This window comes from Lipotes vexillifer, unplaced genomic scaffold (genome assembly GCF_000442215.2).
Source record: "Lipotes vexillifer unplaced genomic scaffold, Lipotes_vexillifer_v1.1 scaffold1879, whole genome shotgun sequence".
NCBI lineage: Eukaryota > Metazoa > Chordata > Mammalia > Artiodactyla > Lipotidae > Lipotes > Lipotes vexillifer.
In genome coordinates, this window is record NW_006795858.1 from 399,097 (window position 1) to 420,494 (window position 21,398).

Consider the following 21,398-nt stretch of genomic DNA (forward strand, 5'->3'; position numbering starts at 1 on the left):
GGGGGGGGGGGGGGGCGTTGTACCAGCATGTCAGCATTCTTTACTAGTAAAATCAGACTCATGGACTGACCTGGTCTAGTTGAGGCCCTCTGAAGGGCTCTCCCCACGAATCTGGCTACAGGGCAAGAATATGCCTGTGTCCACCAGCAGGGTACAAGAAACATACTGTCCAAGACTCCACTTTAGGTCCACTGGTTAAGAGTATCCCATGCCCAGTAACTGGTTCTGACCCGGAGAAAAGGTGTTGATATGGCCCTTCCAGAGGAAGGGTGACTGGAGCTGGGCCTCTCCAGACCGCTCACAGGGAGGCAGCCTTTAATTTCATGCTGTTGCTATCTTGTGTCTTGTTTAGCAACCAAACCCTCTCTAACTACCACCACCAGCACACACTTAACACACCAGATTTCTAATGTTCTACACCACCGAAAACCACAGTAACCTATCTTAACACTGACAAAGCTCACAAGTCCAGACAGGGCTGTGATTCTTCTTTCTCCTTCAAGATTCTTATTAACTAAACCACTGAGTCCTTTTGTTTCCTCTTTTTTCTGATCTTTCGCAGATTTACTGCTTACCATCCATTTCCACAAATAACATTAAGTCTAGTTCCAAATCACCTATCAACCAGTAACCTCTAAGCTGATCCCTGAATCCAATATCTGCCCTGGCAATCATGCCTACACACACACACACACACACACACACACACACACACACACACACACACACACACACACACACACAGTTTATCTTTCAAAAATATCCCATCTGTCATGCCCCTTGGATGCTTCATAATTTAAAGTAAATTAGACTTCAAAACTTGCTGCATGTTGCCTTTACCTGGGAACCTTTTCAAAATTAACAAGCTTGGGACTATCAGATAGTAAGCGTTCAATAAGCAGTTCCTATTTTTTTTGTATTACTGTACTAATACATACTTGCTTATATATTTTTCTTATAATTGTTCCATAATGGTTTGAGCACTGCATCTGATTTCCCTAAGAATGTAGCCATGTTACAGGAAAAACATTTATTTTACCTTATACACTGAAGTCACATCATAGAAACATTTTCATTTATTCTTTAACTCCTAACCTCTTATTCTTTTCTAAACCTCTCTGAAGATGGGACTCTTCGATTTAATCATCACGACAAATTTATTAACAGATCATAAAGTTGTAGAGGCATATGTGTTTAAAATTTTTTTTAATTTTTATCTAAGAAATTCAATGAACAGGGTTGAAAATTCAAGGTTGATTAAAACATGCAAAGGAAAGAAGCAGCTGTGTGAACAAGTTTACTGTGGGACTGAATGGAGTTTTCAAGCTGTGACCCTTTCGCACCTTCCACTCTCCAGTCATCAGTATGATCTGAAAGTTAGTTCAAAGGAAGAGGAGCTCGAATGTCCAGACATCTGTACATAAATGTCCCCTTTGCTTTTTCCTTTAGTTTTGCTTAGTGCTTCTCAAACTTGAGTGTGCACAAGAAACTCTACTGATAAGTATTTATAAAAACCAATTTTTTTCTTGCTTTATGGACAAAGTATTTGAAAGAAAAATGCTACCTGTAACTTATTTCTGGATTTTTCACCTTATGTACAGATTTAGAAATATATCATCTATCTCTTCCTCCAACTTAGAAGCCAAACAATTTTTGTTAAATGAATGACAAGTCCATTACATTTAGGGAACATGGTCTTTTAGCTGAGGAAATTAATGGGTCCAGTGAATTTGTTTAGGATAAGGGAAGCTTCCTTCCTGTTTCCTATACTTGGAATTTTCATTTTGTTGAACTCTCTTGCCCAAGGCAAGTTTCAGCATGTTGCAGACAATCCATTCACTTTCTCGTCCACAATGGAGAGGACAGGACGACCGAATAGCAGAGGTGGCACAGCTAGTGGCTCAGAGCGTGCACTGTGGTCAGAAGCCCACATGGCCAGTCACTTGCTGTCTTACTTTTTGGCAAGGTGTCTGACTTCTTTTGCCACCTTATAAGCCTGAAGTGAGACAACATCCTATCAATATAATTTGATACTGAAAAATAATTTTTTCCACAAAAACATTTTCAATGTAAGGTTAAGAGACCACGACTTAGAATGACTCCTAAGAACCCACAACTCTGGAACGTCTCTGTACACTTCCAACACGTACTCCCAGCTAAACGGTCTGAGTGGCATTTCACATGGTTCAGGAATGAAGCTCACTTAAAAATGAAGGGACAGGCAATCATGGAAAAGAAGGAAATTGCCATGGATGGCAGATTTTGAGTCCATCATGAGCATCAGATTGGCAACAAAAATGTTAGCAACAGCAGACACTAATTTTTATGTGGCATTAGGGTTCTGTAAACATTTGTTTATTCAAGAAATGTGTACTATGGATCCATTATGTGCCAGGCATTTATCCCTGCTCTCAAGAAGCTTAAATTCTAGTGGGAAGAATAAACAAGAAAAAATTTTAAATAATTTCAGAAAGGGAATATTGATGCTTGTTAAAGAGAAATTTATTTTATTTTAAAAACAGAAGCTGTCTTCAATGTAAGCATCATTTTAATAATTTTTTAAAGCCTTAGGAAGAAGAGCCCATGCAACAAAAAAATCCCCTGGAGGATTTCTTAGTAAGTACACCTTTCAGCAAGTACTTAATTTTGAATATTTTATAAATCCTTATAACTGTGCACATATTTGTATGTTGTTTTTTGTGATCAATTTTGATATTTCTTATGTGAAATGGGATTTCAGGAATGAATCCAAATTTATAAGTAGAACTTGAAGGAATTTACATTATGATGACTGATTTAAAGTTCTGCGTCTGCTTCTAATATTCGTCTTTATTCTGGTGTTTAGCTTTGAAGTAAGAGCTCCAGAAATACAGAGTAGACAAAAATTCCACTAAAACTCATATTCTTTAGAATCAATAAGAAATTATTAAATTTACTTACTATTTGAGCCATAAAAACTATAGACAAAAGTGAATACCATTAAAGAAAAACAAAATGTGATAAAGAAAAATAACAAATAGAATAACAAAATAAGTTTAATAAATTATTATAGATCTAAAAAAGATCCATTTAAAACCAAGCATTAAAGAGTTTTGATTGATTCTTATGATCCTTAAGTAATTTTATTCTTTGTTGATCTTTTAAAATCTTCCTACTAAAAAAGAATATTTTTTTACAATAAAGAAAACAGATTCAACATAATCCAAGACTGCAGCTGCTAAAAATGATGATGAATGTTTATGTTTATTTATTGACATGAAAAATTGTCCATGATTTGGTTAAGTTAAAATATATACATATGTATTTAATCTATAAGTGTATGTAAACACATACACATTTTATAAATTATATACATACACACACAAATTGGTTTCAATTACAAATTATTTTTTCTTCAGTATATCATGTACAAGTCTGAAATGAAAACAATTATGGCCATGTATAATTTATACATGTATAAATGTGTTTTAATATTGTTCAAAAGAAAACTTTTTAGATTGATTATCATTTCCTTGAAGTACAATGCACAGTTATTTTGACTAAATCATCCATGGTTAAGTTCTCGGCTTTCAGTGCTCATCCTGTAGTATAAGAAAAGAAGTCTGAGAAGTCACGCATTGATATTATGTATCCAGAGAGGAGAAACAGTGACCACAAGATAGAGAACTTGGGGATCATTGTAAAGATGTCACTGCACCTCAGTCCTTCAAGATTATCCATCTCACTTTGCCTTGCAGTCTCTGCAGATAATGTAAGTGGAGCATACTTGTCTTCTCCTTGTGGGAAACACGTATTTCCCATGAAAATTAATAAATCAGCCATCTTTTATACACACTTCCATCTCTTGGGAGCTGGTGTGGCTCCATTCAGCCTCCTCCAGCCATTTCTGGCACAGCTATGGAGCTTGTCTGTCTTCTAACAATGCAATCTTAACGACTCAATCCACAAATATCTATCAGATATCGAATACGTGCCAGATACTGAATAAATGTCTCAGTTGGCTCAATCATACCAAAGGGGAGGACTTAAATTCCATGGCTTTGAGAGAAAACAAAAAGGCAGCCTTTGGCCCTAGTTGGTGGCAGGAGCCACCCTGCAGTCATTGAGAGGAGTCAACCCCAAACAATAACCCAGCAAGGGCAACAGAGGAGAAGGGGAGGCGGGCACAGAGCATCGGGCAGAAGGAGAGGGCAGCTGGGGGAGAGGAAAGAGAGAAAAGCTGGATCTCTGGAGACATTTCTGACTAGTTTAATCAGCCAACCTTGAAGACTGCCTTACCTAAAGCCTTCTTCATATGTGAGACAGTTTCTTCCCCTATTGATTAAGCCAGTTTTACCAGGTGAAACAGAAAGCCCGCAAAAGGAAATGAGGCAAGGAAATGAAGGAAATGTAATAAAATGTTAATAGGATATTACTTTTATATCATTAAGTCAATACATCATTATTTAAAATAAAATCTTCAGAAAGCTCTCCAATTTCTACCAAAAATAAACTAATCCCTGTGCTTAGGATTCAAGTCGTCAAAATTTGGTTCTATTTTTCCAACTGGAATATGTAACAACAGGACTCAACGGGTCTTACTAGAGCCCCAAATATGCTTTGCTCACTCTTAACTCAAAGTCTTCATACCTTCCAACAACAAGTATTTTTTGAGCACCTACTCAGTAACTAAGTTCCTGGCACTATCCTCGGTGCCTACAATATATCTGAGAACAAAAAAAGACAGTAATCCCTGTCCTCCTGAAGCTTTATTCTAAAGGCAGGAGATGGTCCATAAACATGATAAATAACTAAACTATACAGCAAGCTGGAAGTGGTAACAAAGTAGACCAGGTTAAGAAGGATCAGAAAGCAAGGGGGGAGTGGCTGGGGGCAGGCTGCAGATGAAAGTGTGGTTAGAGAAGACCTCCTCCAAGGGATGGGCTATAAAAGCAGCTAAGGAAAAGGGAAAAGCATTCCAGGCGGAGGGATCGGCCTGAGCAAAGACACTGAGGCGTGAGTGTGCCTGCTGTTTCCTCAAAGCTGATTCCTCCCTCTCCCCACACATTGAAGTCTTTCAAGACTCAGCTCAATTTGTATCTTGTCTCTGAGGCCCTCTCAAAAGCACATACATGTCTTCCCTCAGAATTCTTACACACTCCTTTCCTGTGAGGACAGCAGAGTGCTACATTAAAAAAGAAGATAGGCTTAGAGTCCAAAGAGATCTGTTTTCAACTCTCAGCTTCACTTACAAACCATACATGGGCTCCTTGACCTTCCAAACTTGGTAATCTCACATTTATAAAATGAGGTCACTTCAGAAGGTGCTAGGATCAGGTGAGATAATGTACATAAAGTTTTTGCACAGAGCAGGCTCTCAATAAATTGCAGTTTTCTTTCTCCGCATTCAACCGGGCATTGACTATATCCTGCTTTGTGTGGATATAACTATATACATATGAATGACTTACTTCTTCACTGAATACAAGTTCCTGGAGACAAGGGACCACATCTAATATTTCTTTTACATTACTGGTGGGGGGAGGCATTTCAAAAAATGATTCTTAAATGATTAAGGGGGAAGGGGGAAGGGTGAGCTGTGGTAGGGCGAGAGAGAGACATGGACATATATATACTAACAAACGTAAGGTAGATAGCCAGTGGGAAGCAGCCGCATGGCACAGGGATACCGGCTCGGTGCTTTGTGACCGCCCGGAGGGGTGGGATAGGGAGGGTGGGAGGGAGGGAGACAAAGAGGGGAGAGATATGGGAACATATATATATGTATAACTGATTCACTCTGTTATAAAGCAGAAACTAACACACCATTGTAAAGCAATTATACCCCAATAAAGATGTTAAAAAAAAAAAAGATATAATGATTCTTTTGCATACAGAAAGCAACGTTGTGGTGAAACATTAGGAGATTGTTACCTTTGCCAACGGTTTAAAATCTCGAGGCCTAACGATTAAACATAGTGCTCAAATCACTTCACTTTTGTTATCCTTCTTACTTCAGTTTTCTAACGCAAAAAACCAGGAATTTATGGAAGAATATGAGCCATGTAATCAAGACCTGAAGTACCAGATTAATTGATTTTTGCCAATAAATCCTCTATTTTGAAGTTACTGATGAGGAAACATGAAATAATCTACAAATCACTAAATAATTGGAAAGTTTAAAGAACTATATACTTATTACAGTCTTTGTCAAAAAGGGGGGGGGAGGAAATAATGTTTACAAGCTGTATCATAAAACAGGAAAAATTACTTTTTTTTCCCTGAAGGACTGTAATGATTTTCAGTAACTTACAGAATCACATTTTCTAGCACACCCCATCGTAGTCTATTCTTTGCATTTATTTCTATATAAACAGAAGGAGACCATTCCTAGTGAGAGTCCATGAAGCTTTCCAATTCTATAAATGAAAAGTGATGGCTTAAAAAGGCACTGTGTGAATTGCAGGCGGTCTTCTATATATAATGTAATAACTTACAAAGTACCTTCCTTATACATATATATGTATATATATGTATATATATATATATATATATATATATATATACATATATATACATAGAAGCAAAGTTATCATTAAACAATCATTAGGTATCATTAAACAATCACTTCATATGTTTCTCTCAATTTCTATATATTGCGTTATAGAACTTAGCTATCTCTAAATGTCCTGGAGCTGTGTGGATTCTATGTCTTTGAATTCTGCTTTGGTATCATGTTCGTGAGCAACCGTAACTCACTGTAAGATTCACCATTAGCAACCTGAACAACATCTCTCCCAGAGACAAATGGCAGGAGCTGATCTTAGTTTCTCAATTGATAACATGTGAGCTGTTGAAATAGAGAAGCAATTCAATCATTCTGACAGAGGAAACCAAAGTAATTAAATGTGAACTCTGTTAACATTTGGAGAATTATTCACCTTTTAACATGGGACGTTCTATATTCAATAATGTCTTCCAAAATTCATAGTTTCAAGTAACGAGAAACAGCTAAGGAACTTAAAAAATTTATTATAATAGATAAAAATTATAAATAAAAAATTATTGAGGCTTCCTAAAACTCGTACAATATTTTGCGCCTTTTAAAACATATCTTTATAATGATGCTTCAATATAGAGGATGTGGGGGTATGAGAAATCCAAAGCTTTCCTATCATATTTATAAAAATAATCAACAGAAAAGGGCTTAGCATCAAAGTCTACATGGTCTAGGAGTTTTCTGAGGATGGGGAAAAAATCCCAGAATGTATTGATCACCCCTAGATTTCCCAAATTCTCTGGAGCATACAAGATTCCATGAAATTTGGACATCACACACTGCTATGTCAACAGAGATCTTTTTTTCCTTTTAACATCTTTATTGGAGTGTAATTACTTTACAATGGTGTGTTAGTTTCTGCTGTATAACAAAGTGAATCAGCTATACCTATACATATAACCCCATATCTCCTCCTCCTTGTGTCTCCCTCCCGCGCTCACTTTCCCATCACTCTTGGGGGTCACAAAGCACCTAGCTGATCTCCCTGTGCTATGCGGCTGCTTCCCACTAGCTACCTATATAACATTTGGTAGTGTATATATGTCCATGCCACTCTCTCACTTCGTCCCAGCTTACCCTTCCCCCTCCCTGTGTCCTCAAGCTCATTCCCTACGTCTGTGTCTTTATTCCTGTCCTGCCCCTAGGTTCTTCAAAATCAGTTTTCTTTTTTTTTTTTTAGGTGCCATATATATGTGTCAGCATACGGTATTTGTTTTTCTCTTTCTGACTTACTTCACTCTGTATGACAGTCTCTAGGTCCATCTGCCTCACTACAAAGAACTCAATTTAGTTTCTTTTTATGGCTGAGTAATATTCCATTGTATATATGTGCCACATCTTCTTTATCCATTCATATGTCGATGGACACTTAGGTGGCTTCCATGTCCTGGCTATTGTAAATAGAGCTGCAATGAACATTGTAGTACATGACTCTTTTTGAATTATGGTGTTCTCAGAGTATATGCCCAGGAGTGGGATTACAGGCTCATATGGTAGTTCTATTTGTAGTTTTTTAAGGAACCTCTATACTGTTCTCCATAGTGGCTGTATCAATTTACATTCTCACCGAGGGTGCAAGAGTGTTCCTTTTTCTCCACACCCTCTCCAGCATTTATTGTTTGTAGATTTTTTGATGATGGCCATTCTGATGGGTGTGAGGTGATACCTCATTGTAGTTTTGATTTGCATTTCTCTAATGATTAGTGATGCTGAGCAGCTTTTCATGTGCTTCTTGGCCATCTGTATATCTTCTTTGGAGAAATGTCTTTATAGGTTTTCGGCCCATTTTTGTATTCGGTTGTTTGGTTTTTTGATATGGAGCTGCATGAGCTGCTTGTATATTTTGGAGATTAATCCTTTGTCAGTTGCTTCGTTTGCAAATATTTTCTCCCATTCTGAGGGCGGTCTTTTCGTCTTTTTATGGTTTCCTTTGCTGTGCAAAAGCTTTGAGTTTCATTAGGTCCCATTTGTTTATTTTTGTTTTTATTTCCATTTCTCTAGGAGGTGGGTCAAAAAGGATCTTGCTGTGATGGATGCCACAGAGTGTCCTTCCTATGTTTTCCTCTAAGAGTTTTATAGTGCCTGGCCTTACATTTAGGCCATTAATCCATTTTGAGTTTATTTTTGTGTACGGTGTTAGGGATTGTTCTAATTTCATTCTTTTACATGTAGCTGTCCAGTTTCCCCTGACCCACTTATTGAAGAGGCTGTCTTTTCTCCATTGCATATTCTTGCCTCCTTTATCAAAGATAAGGTGACCATATGTGCGTGGTTTATCTCTGAGCTTTCTATCCTGTTCCATTGATCTATATTTCTGTTTTTGTGCCAGTACCATACTGTCTTGATTACTGTCATTTTGTAGTATAGTCTGAGGTCAGGGAGCCTGATTCCTCCAGCTCCGTTTTAATTTCTCAAGATTGCTTTGGCTATTCGGGGTCTTTTGTGTTTCCATACAGATAGTGAAATTTGTTGTTCTAGTTCTGTGAAAAATGCCATTGGTAGTTTGATAGGACTTGCACTGAATCTGTAGATTGCTTTGGGTAGTAGAGTCATTTTCACAATGTTGATTCTTCCAATCCAAGAACATGGTGTATCTCTCCATCTGTTGGTATCATCTTTAATTTCTTTCATCAGTGTCTTATAGTTTTCTGCATACAGGTCTTTTGTCTCCTTAGGTAGCTGTATTCCTAGGTATTTTACTCTTTTTTTCACAATGGAAAATGAGAGTGTTTCCTTAATTTCTCTTTCAGATTTTTCATCCTTAGTGTATATAGGAATGCAAGAGATTTCTGTGCATTAACTTTGTATCCTGCTACTTTACCAAATTCATTAATTAGCCCTAGTATTTTTTGGTAGCATCTTTAGGATTCTCTAGGTATAGTATGATGTCATCTCCAAACAGTGACAGTTTTACTTCTTCTTTTCTGATTTGGATTCCTTTTATTTCTTTTTCTTCTCTGATTGCTGTGGCTAAAACTTCCAAAACTATGTCGATTAGTAGTAGTGAGAGTGGGCAACCTTGTCTTGTTCCTGATCTTAGTGGAAATGGTTTCAGTTTTTCACCATTGAAAATAATGTGGGCTGCGGGTTTGTCATATATGGCCTTTATTATGTTGAGGTAAGTTCCCTCTATGCCTACTTTCTGGAGGGTTTTTATCATAAATGGGTGTTGAATTTTTTCAAAAGCTTTTTCTTCATCTATTGAGATGATCATATGGTTTTTGTCCTTCAATTTGTTAATATGGTGTATCTAATTTATTGATTTGCATATATTGAAGAATCCTGGCATTCCTGGGATAAACCCCACTTGATCATGGTGTATGATCCTTTTAATGTGCTGTTGGATTCTGTTTGCTAGTATTTTGTTGAGGATTTTTGCATCTATGTTCATCAGTGATATTGGCCTGCAGTTTTCTTTCTTTGTGACATCCTTGTCTGGTTTTGGTATCAAGGTGATGGTGGCCTCGTAGAATGAGTTTGGGAGTGTTCCTCCCTCTGCTATATTTTGGAAGAGTTTGAGAAGGATAGGTGTTAGCTCTTCTCTAAATGTTTGATAGAATTCGCCTGTGAAGCCATCTGGTCCTGGGCTTTTGTTTGTTGGAAGATTTTTAATCACAGTTTCAATTTCAGTGTTTGTGATTGGTCTGTTCATATTTTCTATTTCTTCCTGATTCAGTCTTGGCAGTTTGTGCATTTCTAAGAATTTGTCCATTTCTTCCAGGTTGTCAATTTTACTGGCACATAGCTGCTTGTAGTAACCTCTCAGGATCCTTTGTGTTTCTGCAGTGTCAGCTGTTACTTCTCCGTTTTCGTTTCTAATTCTACTGATTTGAGTCTTCTCCCTTTTTTTCTTGATGAGTCTGGCTAATGGTTTATCAATTTTGTTTATCTTCTCAAAGAACCAGCTTTTAGTTTTATTGATCTTTGCTATCTTTTCCTTCATTTCTTTTTCATTTATTTCTGATCTGATGTTTATGATTTCTTCCCTTCAGCTAACCTTGGGGTATTTTTGTTCTTCTTTCTCTAATTGCTTCAGGTGTAAGGTTAGGTTGTTTGTTTGAGATTTTTCTTGTTTCTTGAGGTAGGATTGCAGTGCTATAATCTTCCTTCTTAGAACTGCTTTTGCTGCATCCCATAGGTTTTGGGTCATCGTGTTTTCATTGTTATTTGTTTCTAGGTAGTTTTTTGATTTCCTCTTTGATATCTTCAGTGATCTCTTGGTCATTTAGTAGTGAATTGTTTAGCCTCCATGTGTCTTTATTTCTTACAGATTTTTTCCTGTAATTGATATCTAGTCTCATAGCATTGTGGTCAGAAAAGATACGTGATACAATTTCAATTTTCCTAAATTTACCAAGGCTTGATTTGTGACCCAAGGTATGATATATCCTGGAGAATGTTCCATGAGCACTTGAGAAGAAACTGTATTCTGTTGTTTTTGGCTGGAATGTCCTATAAATATCAATTAAGTCCATCTTATTTAACATATTGTTTACAGCTTGTGTTTCCTTATTTATTTTCATTTTGGATGACCTGTCCATTGGTGAAAGTGGGGTGTTAATGTCCCCTATTATGACTGTGTTACTGTCGATTTCCCCTTTTATGGCTGTTAGCATTTGCCTTATATCTTGAGGTGCTCCTATGTTGGGTGAATAAGTATTTACAATTGTTATATCTTCTTCTTGGATGGATCCCTTGATCATTATGTAGTGTCCTTCTTTGTCTCTTGTAATACTCTTTATTTTAAAGACTATTTTGTCTGATATGAGAATTGCTACTCCAGCTTTCTTTCGATTTCCATTTGCATGGAATATCTTTTTCCATCCCCTCACTTTCAGTCTGTGTGTGTCCCTAGGTCTGAAGTGGGTCTCTTGTAGACAGCATATATACAGGTCTTGTTTTTGTATCCATTCAGCCAGTCTATGTCTTTTGGTTGGAGCCTTTAATCCATTTACATTTAAGGTAGTTATCAATATGTGTGTTCCTATTACCATTTTCTTAATTGTTTGGGGTTTGTTATTGTAGTTTTTTCCCTTCTCTTGTGTTTCCTGCCTAGAGAAGTTCCTTTAGCATTTGTTGTAAAGCTGGTTTGGTGGTCCTGAATTCTCTTCAGCTTTTGCTTGTCTATAAAGGTTATAATTTCTCTGTTGAATCTGAATGAGATCCTTGCTGGGTAGAGTAATCTTGGTTGTAGGTTATTCCCTTTCATCACTTTAAGTATGTCCTGCCAATCCCTTCTGGCTTGCAGAGTTTCTGCTGAAAGATCAGCTGTTAACCTTATGGGGATTCCCTTGTATGTTATTTGTTGCTTTTCCCTTGCTGCTTTTAATATTTTTTCTTTGTGTTTAACTTCTGATAGTTTGATTAATATGTGTGTTGGTGTGTTTCTCCTTGGATTTATCCTATATGGGGCTCTCTGTGCTTCCTGGACTTGATTGACTATTTCCTTTCCCATAATAGGGAAGTTTTCATCTATAATCTCTTCAAATATTTTCTCAGTCCCTTTCTTTTTCTCTTCTTCTTCTGGGACCCCTATAATTGGAATGTTGGTGAGTTTAATGTTGTCCCACAGGTCTCTGAGACTGTCCTCAATTCTTTTCATTCTTTTTTCTTTATTCTGCTCTGCAGTACTTATTTCCACTATTTTATCCTCCAGGTCACTTATCCGTTCTTCTGCCTCAGTTATTCTGCTATTGATTCCTTCCAGAGAATATTTAATTTCATTTATTGTGTTGTTCATCATTATTTGTTTGTTCTTTAGTTCTTCTGGGTCCCTGTTGAAAGTTTCTTGTATTTTCTCCATTCTACTTCCAAGATTTTGGATCATCTTTACTATCATTATTCTGAATGCTTTTCCAGGTAGACTGCCTATTTCCTCTTCATTTGTTTGGTCTGGTGGAGTTTTACCTTGCTCCTTCACCTGCTGTGTGTTTCTCCGTCTTCTCATTTTGCTTAACTTACTGTGTGTGGGGTCTCCTTTTTGCAGGCTGCAGGTTTGTAGTTCCCGTTGTTTGTGGTGTCTGCCCCCAGTGGCTAAGGTTGGTTAAGTGTATTTTGTAGGCTTCCTGGTGGAGGGGACTAGTGCCTGTGTTCTGATGGATGAGCCTGGATCTTGTCTTTGTGGGGGGCAAGACTGCGTCCGGTGGTGTGTTTTGGGCCGTCTGTGAACTTATTATGATTTTAGGCAGCCTCTCTGCTAACAGGTGGGGTTGTGTTCCTGTCTTGCCAGTTGTTTGACATAGGGTGTCCAGCACTGTAGCTTGCTGGTCGCTGAGTGGAGCTGGGTCTTAGCGTTGAGATGGAGATCCTTGGGAGAGCTCTGGCCCATTGATATTACATGGGACCGGGAGGTCTCTGGTGGTCCAATGTCCTGAACTCGGCTCTCCCACCTCAGAGGTTCAGGCCTGACACCCAGCCGGAGCACCTAAATCCCGTCAGCAACATGGCTGCTAGTGCTGGAGGGTCTCCTGTAGAGGTGGGGGGTGGCTGTGTCTCACCATGGGGACAAGGACACTGGGAGCAGAAGTTCTGGGAAGTACTCCTTGGCGTGAGCTCTCCCAGAGTCTGCCATTAGCCCCACTGAAGAGCCTCTAGCCAGAGATCTTAACCGATATGAAAACAGGAGAAGATCCTGGGACTAAATAGATGATAAACATTAAGAACTCAGAAAAAGGTTTAAATTTTACTGTGACTCAATCGTATCATTTTGAATTGTAATAACATTAATAATGATAAATAAAATAAATGGGAAATTGTGATACAAAAGTCTTTAGTTCTGTGCAAATCTTTTACTTTACTTTTGATTGAAGATGTTTTTGTTACTATTGTCTGTTATAGCCTAATTACTGCTAACTTAATCTGTACATCTTGGAGGTTCTAATCTAAAACTGTTCAGAGGAAAAATTAAAGTAGGGGCTTTATTATTTTTCTCTGAAGTTACTTCATATTCACTCTATTTATTCTGCAGTATATTTCAAGCGTGCGATAGATAAAGTTTAGAACACCAGCTCTCTTTTTTGTTTCTGTGACACTGAAAACGGTAAAACTTTTAAAGAGTCTCATTTTGCTAAAAAAAAAAAAAAAAAAAAAAAAAAAATCTGCAGAAAGCTGATGTTTGTGAGCAGTTCTCTTTCTGCTTCAGACCAGCTGACAGGCCAAGAAGGGAAACACCCTCAGGGACAGAGTCTGCTTAGGTCAGTGGGAGCAAAGGGGTCTTAGCAGGGGAGCGGGCAGCTGAACCATGGGGGTGAGGATGGCCCTACACAAAGTACAACTCTGTCCGAAAATTGCTTATTCTCTAAGAATATGTACGTTTATATTGGACATACATTTTCTTTATTATTGATACCAACCAAAGGAGCAAAACAAAGAAACCAGGCAAATAAATACTTCATGTTTTTGAGACACTAACAAAAAAATACTAGAACTGAACAAAGAATTTAATTGTCTACAATTTTTAGCATATTGACTCTTTCTTGTTCCCACAGCCCTATTTCTTCAACATTTCTGGTATCAGTTAAGAAGTAATGACTTGTCAATAATTCCGTATTAAGACTTTTTCCTTAATTTAAAAGTAACAGCAGTTTATAGCAATGAATCACTGAACATTCATTTTTACTTTGTCTGAAGTTTGATATGGGTGACATTAGTTATAGTATTAAAATAATATTCCACTTTTGCTCATGAAGGATTAACTGAAACAGAAATGGCCTTCCAATCATCAACAACTAGAAAACCAGACAAAATGCATGAAACGAAGGTTTTTAGACAGTGGCCACCAGGCAGCGAAAAGACTGTGATCTCAGAGATAAAATATTTGAAAAAAAGTCAGTGCTCTTTCAGGATAGAAGCTCACTGCAGATTAGGAATTTAAGCGGATTTCTTTAACCTGATAAAGAGCATCTGTGAAAAATCTACAGGTACCATCGTACCTAACGGTGAAAGACCAAATGCTTCCTCCTTAAGATGGGGAGGAAGGCAAGAATATCTTCTCTCACCACCCCTATTAGGCATTGTGCTGAAGGTTCTAGCCAGAAAAATAAGACAAAAAAGTGTGTGTTATGTAATTTATATTACATATAATATAAATATTATATATGGTATACAGATCTGAAAGGGAAAAAAAGTCTTTATTCACAGATGACATGATAACCTAGGTGGACAGTCCTAAGGAATCTGCAAAACAAAACAAAACACACTGAAAAACCACTACTAGAATAAATAAGTGAATTCAGTAAGGTCAGAAGATGCAAGACCAGAGAAATTTAACTCCTAAATAGAGAAAGATACCCTGTTACATGATAAGGCAAATGACCCAGAGAAGCCAAGTCAATTCTGACGTAGAAGCTACACTGCGCTCTAAGGCTTCCCGTAAAGCTGTATTAATCACAACTGCATACGGTGCTTTTCTCCACATCCTCACTGGCATTTATCTCTTGTCTTTTGGTAACAGACTCCCTAAGAGGCTTCTATTTGTACTTCCCTGATGATTAGTGATGTTGATGTTGTGCCCTTTAAGTACATAAAATTTTGTCAATTATACCTCAATAAAGCTGGAAACAAAAATGAAATAGTGTGACGGAAACAACCTAATGACAGATATGTAGATAATGAACCAAAAGAGAGAATCCAGAACTAAACATATGGATATATGCGATTTTTCAACAAAGGTTCCAAAGTTTTATTCACTGGAGAAAAAATAATCTTTTTTAACAAATGTTGCTGTAATGAATGGATATTCATATAGAAAAACAAAACAAAATAAAAACTCTTGACCCTTATCTCACACCACATAGGAAAATTAACTTGAAATGACATATACAAAAGAGTGAAAACTATAAAACATGAAAGAAAATCTTGAGTTAATTTATTTCTTGGATTAGGGAAAAAATCATAAAAGAAAAAAATTGATAAAACAGACTTAATCAGAATTAAACACATTGGCTCTTCAAAACACACTGCTGGGAAAAAAAAAAGAACAGCCACAGTCTGGGAGATACATAATATTATATATCTAATAAAGGACTTGTGTCCAGAGTATACAAAGTAATATTACAACTCAATATTAAGATGACAAATATCCCCAATTTTAAAATGGGCAAAATATTTGAATAGATGCTTCACAAAAGAAGACATAGAAATGGCAAGTAAGCTCACTGAAAAAAAAAAAAAAAAAGCTCACCATCTTTAGTTGTTTGGGAAATGCAAACTATAACTACAATGAGATACCATCACATACCCATTAGGATGGTAAAGTTAAAAGGAAAGAATGTGAAGTAACTGGAAATTTATAAATTGCTGAAAGTGTCATACATCCAAATAAAGGAATATTACTGAGCAGTGGAAATGAACAGATCACTGATACACACCACAACAGACACGAGTCTGAAAAGCATTACGCCAAGTGAGAGAAACCAGACGCAAATACTGCCTATTGTATGATTCCATTCATATGAAACTCCGTAAACAGGACAAAGGCAGCTGAGAGGCTGCCAGAGACTAGAGAGGGATGAGGTAGGGGAGCTCGGCTGCAAAGAGGCACATGGGACTTTCTGGGGTGACAGCAATGCGGACGTGCTGATGGTTACATGACACAATACATTCACGAAAACTCACTGACCTGCATACTTAAAATTGGTCAGATTTATTGTATGTAATCCTGCCTTAATAAAGCTGATTGAACAGGAAAGTATGACTCGCCCTAGGCTTTAGCTCCTCGTGCAGCGGGCGCCAGGACCATTCAGGATACCGTCTTGTCTAGAACATCCTCCGGCCCTACACTTCAGTGCTGGCTGGGGGCACTGGGGGCGGGGAGGGAACGGTAACGTGTCCTGCATTCCCTCCATTCTCCCACCCCAGCCTCCAAGTTATTCCTCCATATTGACTGTGAACCTTGCAACCTGACCCGCATCATTCCTTTCCCTCAAGCCCGCCTCAAAGCACCCTGCAGGCGTTCAGCAGCCACACTGGAGAACGTGAGGGCACAGGCAGCAAACCGAGGGACTCTCACGGGGAGGGACAAAGCTGCCCCAGCCATGGGTCGCTGGGAACTCAGTGTGGGTTTCGGGGCCTGACGGCAGTAGCTGGAGTCCACGTGGAGAGCTGGCAGGCAGCTGAAGCCCTGTCCCGCTTCACCGGGAATTAACAGGCCCTGCATCATGTTAGCCTGAGCAGCCTGAGCAATGAGCTCATCAGAGCCCAGGAGGACAGTGTTAAAGGGTCAAAGGCTGCTCACCATCACCGCCTCGTTTCCTAGTTTCCCTATGTGCCCAACTGTCAGAGAGAAGAAAGAAAATTTAGGACGAAGCTGTCCCAAACTGGAACTCACACACAGCCACTTTGGAAAACAGTCTGGCACCTTCTGACAATGCTAGTCCTAGGTACTTATCTAAGACTAAGTATGGAGAATACCAAGTTCCAAAAGAGACCAAGTTAATGCAAAAAAGTAGGCTTTAAAGCAGAAGTAACTGAGACCTTCAATCGCTGAGATTATATGTTTTCTATCAGTAGGAAATGTAATCCATAAGCAGCATAAAATCAGATAAAGAAAACAAAATTATATTTTCTTCTGCACATCCAAAGCAATCTTGCTGCTGTACTAAATAGGCTAAAGTAGTGTTATGAAATTCATTATTCTTCAGCATCCATTAATAATAATCAATTATAAAAGTGAATCAAGCATTTATTTGCAGAAAAGACTGTTGAATTAAAAAATGCTGTGTCTGTAGTTCTCTGGAAATTGATAAAAGAACTGATAACAGAATAATTCCAGAATCCTATGGAGTAGAGATCAGTAGAGCAAGTATAGCCCAGGGAGAAATAATTGTTTAGAATATTATTGTGGAAGTTCGAGAAGATAACCACTAAGCACTAGACAAGAGGCCACATTCCTAAATTAGAATGCATTAGCGGTAGGAACTAAGAGGTATAAAATAAGCTACAAGGATATGCTGTGCAACACGGGGAATACCGCCAATATTTTATAACAACTATAAATGGACTATAACCTTTAAAAATTGTGAATCACTATATTGAACACCTGCAACTGATACAATATTGTACAGCAACTATACTTCAATAAAAAACCACACAATAGAAAAACGCATTAGAGACCAACACTATGATGTCTTTTTTTTCATATATTTATTTATTATTTTATTTATTTTTATTTTTGGCTGCGTTGGGTCTTCGTTGCTGTGCGGGGGCTTTCTCCAGTTGCGGCGAGCAGGGGTTACTCTTTGATGCGGTGCGCGGCCTTCTTATCGTGGTGGCTTCTCCTGTTGTGGCTCGCGGGCTCTAGGCGCGCGGGCTCAGTAGTTGTGGCGCACGGGCTTAGTTGCTCCGCGGCATGTGGGATCTTCCCAGACCAGGGAAGAACCTGTGCATTGGCAGGCGGATTCTTAACCACTGCACCATTAGGGAAGCCTGATGACTTTCTATTAACACTATAAAAAATAACCAAACATAGCTATAGTATTAAATACCTAGAATTTAAAAACAAATTACAGCATTATTTGAGATAAATGATTAAATATTCTTCATCTCTACTATGATCCCAATAAACTTGAGGTCTCTAAACACACTGGCTATGGTTCTCGAGCACAGGTGCAGCCATGACAGTAGATTCTAGGGGCTTCGAATCAAAGTGCTTACAGACAGGCAGAGCCATCACTAGTTATCAGAAGATCTACAGTGTTTGGTACTAAATATCACAATCTAGATTTTGGTGCTTGTATCACTAGTTTCCAAACGTTTTCCAACAGGGCAGGGTTTTATTTCCAAATAAAATCTTATATGGAATAACCCAATACATTAAATAGATTAAAAGAAATATAGTGGCAGATATAATTCCAACCTCCATTGAAACCTCCTTCCTGTTTTGCACAGGCTGGAAACTGAAAAAGCACATTGTCAGATTTCCTTGCATCTAATCAGATGTACTGCTAATGGGAGACTGAGTTCAGAATGGGGTGAAGTGGGAGCATGAAAGCAGGGACAGCGTGGATCTACAGCCACCAGATTCCTGCCTCTCTGGGCTTCCTGGAGCCAAGGGAGCAATTTTTCCTGTCCCAGCTGAGGACGTGAAATTCTGGGCCTGGCAGTCTTGGTCACTCCACCTAGAGTTGACCCCTCCTGGCCTTCCAATGCTTTTTAAGTTGCCCAATACATTTCTTTCTCTTTAAGCTAAATTAGATTGGTTTCTATTATCTATAACCAAACCTTAATTGACATGTGTTTTGTTAGTAAAAATTTATTGTCAGAGTTAAAAATTATTATATATCACATTACAAGGTCAACAAATGAGAACAAAGAAGTTATTTGATTAACATAAAATTTTGAAACAGACGTTCATGGAGGACATCTGTAGTCTTTTTTTTTTTTTTTTTGGTTTTTGCTCCAAATTTATTCTCCTCTAATTTTTAAAACAACCATATTCAATTATTTAAACACATAAAAACAATAAGCGTTCACTCTATTCATGAGTCCCATGTTTTCTGAATTCTTACTGTAAACAAGACCAAATAAGTTCACGTACTTATTTCAACATTCCCTGGCACTGTTTATGACTGCATGCCGATAAAGGTAAAAACAGTGTTCAGCAAAATGCCTGGAGCAGCGGAAACTAACCATAGTACAGTGTCAAGGACATATACTTATTTCCCAGGGACTCACTACTGCATGTAAAAATGAAAGTTATCGAATTTTTTCAGAGTCTTGGGCATCTCATGTTTTGATGTTTGATGGGCGATATTATAACCCTGAAAAATCCCTTGACTGCAGCAAATCTTTTTAATCTGGCCCTTTGGTAACTAGGAAATTAACAAGTATATGTTATTTCTCATGTTAAAAGTATTTTAGAATGATTCTGCCAGTTTTCCCAGAAGACACTCATTTAAATGAATTTCACTCTTGTAGCAGGTTCATAGGGATGCTGGCCTTACTGGTTGGTGCCCCGGAATCATTATTTCTTCTCATGGTAGTATTAAAATTATTATTTCCCATTCCTGGGGAAAATCTTAGTTCAATTGCTTTCAAACAGTTATGGAGAAAAATGTTAAAACCAGTTCAGAGAAAAAAGGACATCTGTAGTCTTCATCAGTCTGAGGATCAGATTCATTTCTGAATTTTCTTTTGGAGACCCATAACAGTTCACATAAGTAACAAGATATAAAAGATATTGCTTTAGGGCATTTGTTGTTTGCTTGTTTGTTTTATAGACTGCTTTACAAATTCAAAAATCTCTTGATTAAAATGACTCAGGGGACTTCCCCGGTGGTGCAGTGGTTAAGAATCCGCCTGCCGTTGCAAGGGACACAGGTTCAATCCCTGGTCTGGGAAGATTCCACATGCTACGGAGCAACTAAGCCCGTGAGCCACAACCACTGAGCCTGCACTCTAGAGCCAGCGAGCCACAACTACTGAAGCTCACGTGCCTAGAGCCTGTGCTCTGCAACAAGAGAAGCCACCGCGATGAGAAGCCCGCATGCCACAACGAAGAGTAGCCCCCCTGCTCTCCCCAACTAAAGAAAAGCCTGTGCGCAGCAACAAAGACCCAACGCAGCCAAAAAAATTTTTAAAAATCTAAGAAAAAAAAAAAAGACTCAGAAAAGAGTCTTAAAAGAGAGAGATTTACAAATTTTTCTTTCAATGTTGAATCACTAAATATATAACAAACACAACTACAAATTTCTTATAACAAGAAACACCCAAACACACAATAAGCCAACTCCTGTATATGTTCTTGTGATTAAATATGCACGGAACTATTTTTTTTTTTTTTAAAGCTGAGAGCACAGAGCCAAAACTTGACTAATATGACACATTTATAAGAAGTTCACACAAATAAACAGATAGGTTGCTATAAGTTTTATCTGAGTTCTTCTTAAAAATAAGTTGAACCAACAACACAAAGTTATTCTCTTGGTGGTCTCCAATAGATTAAAACTTAGTACCTTTAAACATCCCTATTATTTTATTATAGTTTTAAATATTAAAATAAATTTGAGTGAAACATTTCTGGAGCCTCTGAAGCACTTCTGTAGTACATAATTCTAAGGAACACAGCATGAAAACCACTACTTATGTGATTCTCTTTCCTGTTATTTCCTTTTTGTTTTATGCCACAGTTAAAAAGAAGATCCCGGGCTTCCCTGGTGGCGCAGTGCTTGAGAGTCCGCCTGCCGATGCAGGAGACGTGGGTTCGTGCCCCGTTTCGGGAGGGTCCCACGTGCCGCGGAGCGGCTGGGCCCGTGAGCCATGGCCGCTGGGCCTGCGCGTCCGGAGCCTGTGCTCCGCAAATGGGAGAGGCCACAACAGTGAGAGGCCCGCATAACGCAAGGAAAAAAAAAAAAAAAAAAAAAAAAAAAGAAGATCCCTAATCATAGGTCTGAGAATGATCTATGAAAAGAAATAGATTCAAATAAAATAAGCATAGGGGGTTCAGGTATGAGGCACTTGGCCTAGATAATCATGTTTTAAATCGCATTTCAGGTACACAACAAGATTTACATAAATTCTGGGTACACAAGCTTCAACTCCCCAAATATTTCCCTTGGGTTGAAATTTTAGCATTTTTATCTCTTTCATTTCTTATTGCATACACTTAAATGTGTTTCTGTTTTAGTTTTAAAATAATGTTCATTGGGATTTCCCATTATACAGAAGTCCCATGTACCTATAGGCATTTCCACCTTAGTCAACAAAGTGAGCTCTATGTCCGTGAATACCCGATAGAGATTACAGCCTCTCATCTGTCCCTTACCCTGGCTTTTGTTTTCTTCATACCTCAAACATAATATAAAAAGTGCTAATTTACTATTTTATTGTCTGTCTTCCCTCTACTCACACTACAGTGAAAGTT

The 21,398-nt window shown here is 38.0% G+C and overlaps 1 protein-coding gene across 1 annotated transcript in view; it reads right to left on the bottom strand.

Annotated features, from left to right (window-relative positions):
• The window catches only part of PDE10A (phosphodiesterase 10A), a gene marked incomplete at its 5' end in the record, with an annotated part of 175,295 nt that overhangs the window by 111,644 nt on the left and 42,253 nt on the right, over nt 1-21,398 (bottom strand). The gene's annotated exons all lie outside the window — the stretch shown is intronic.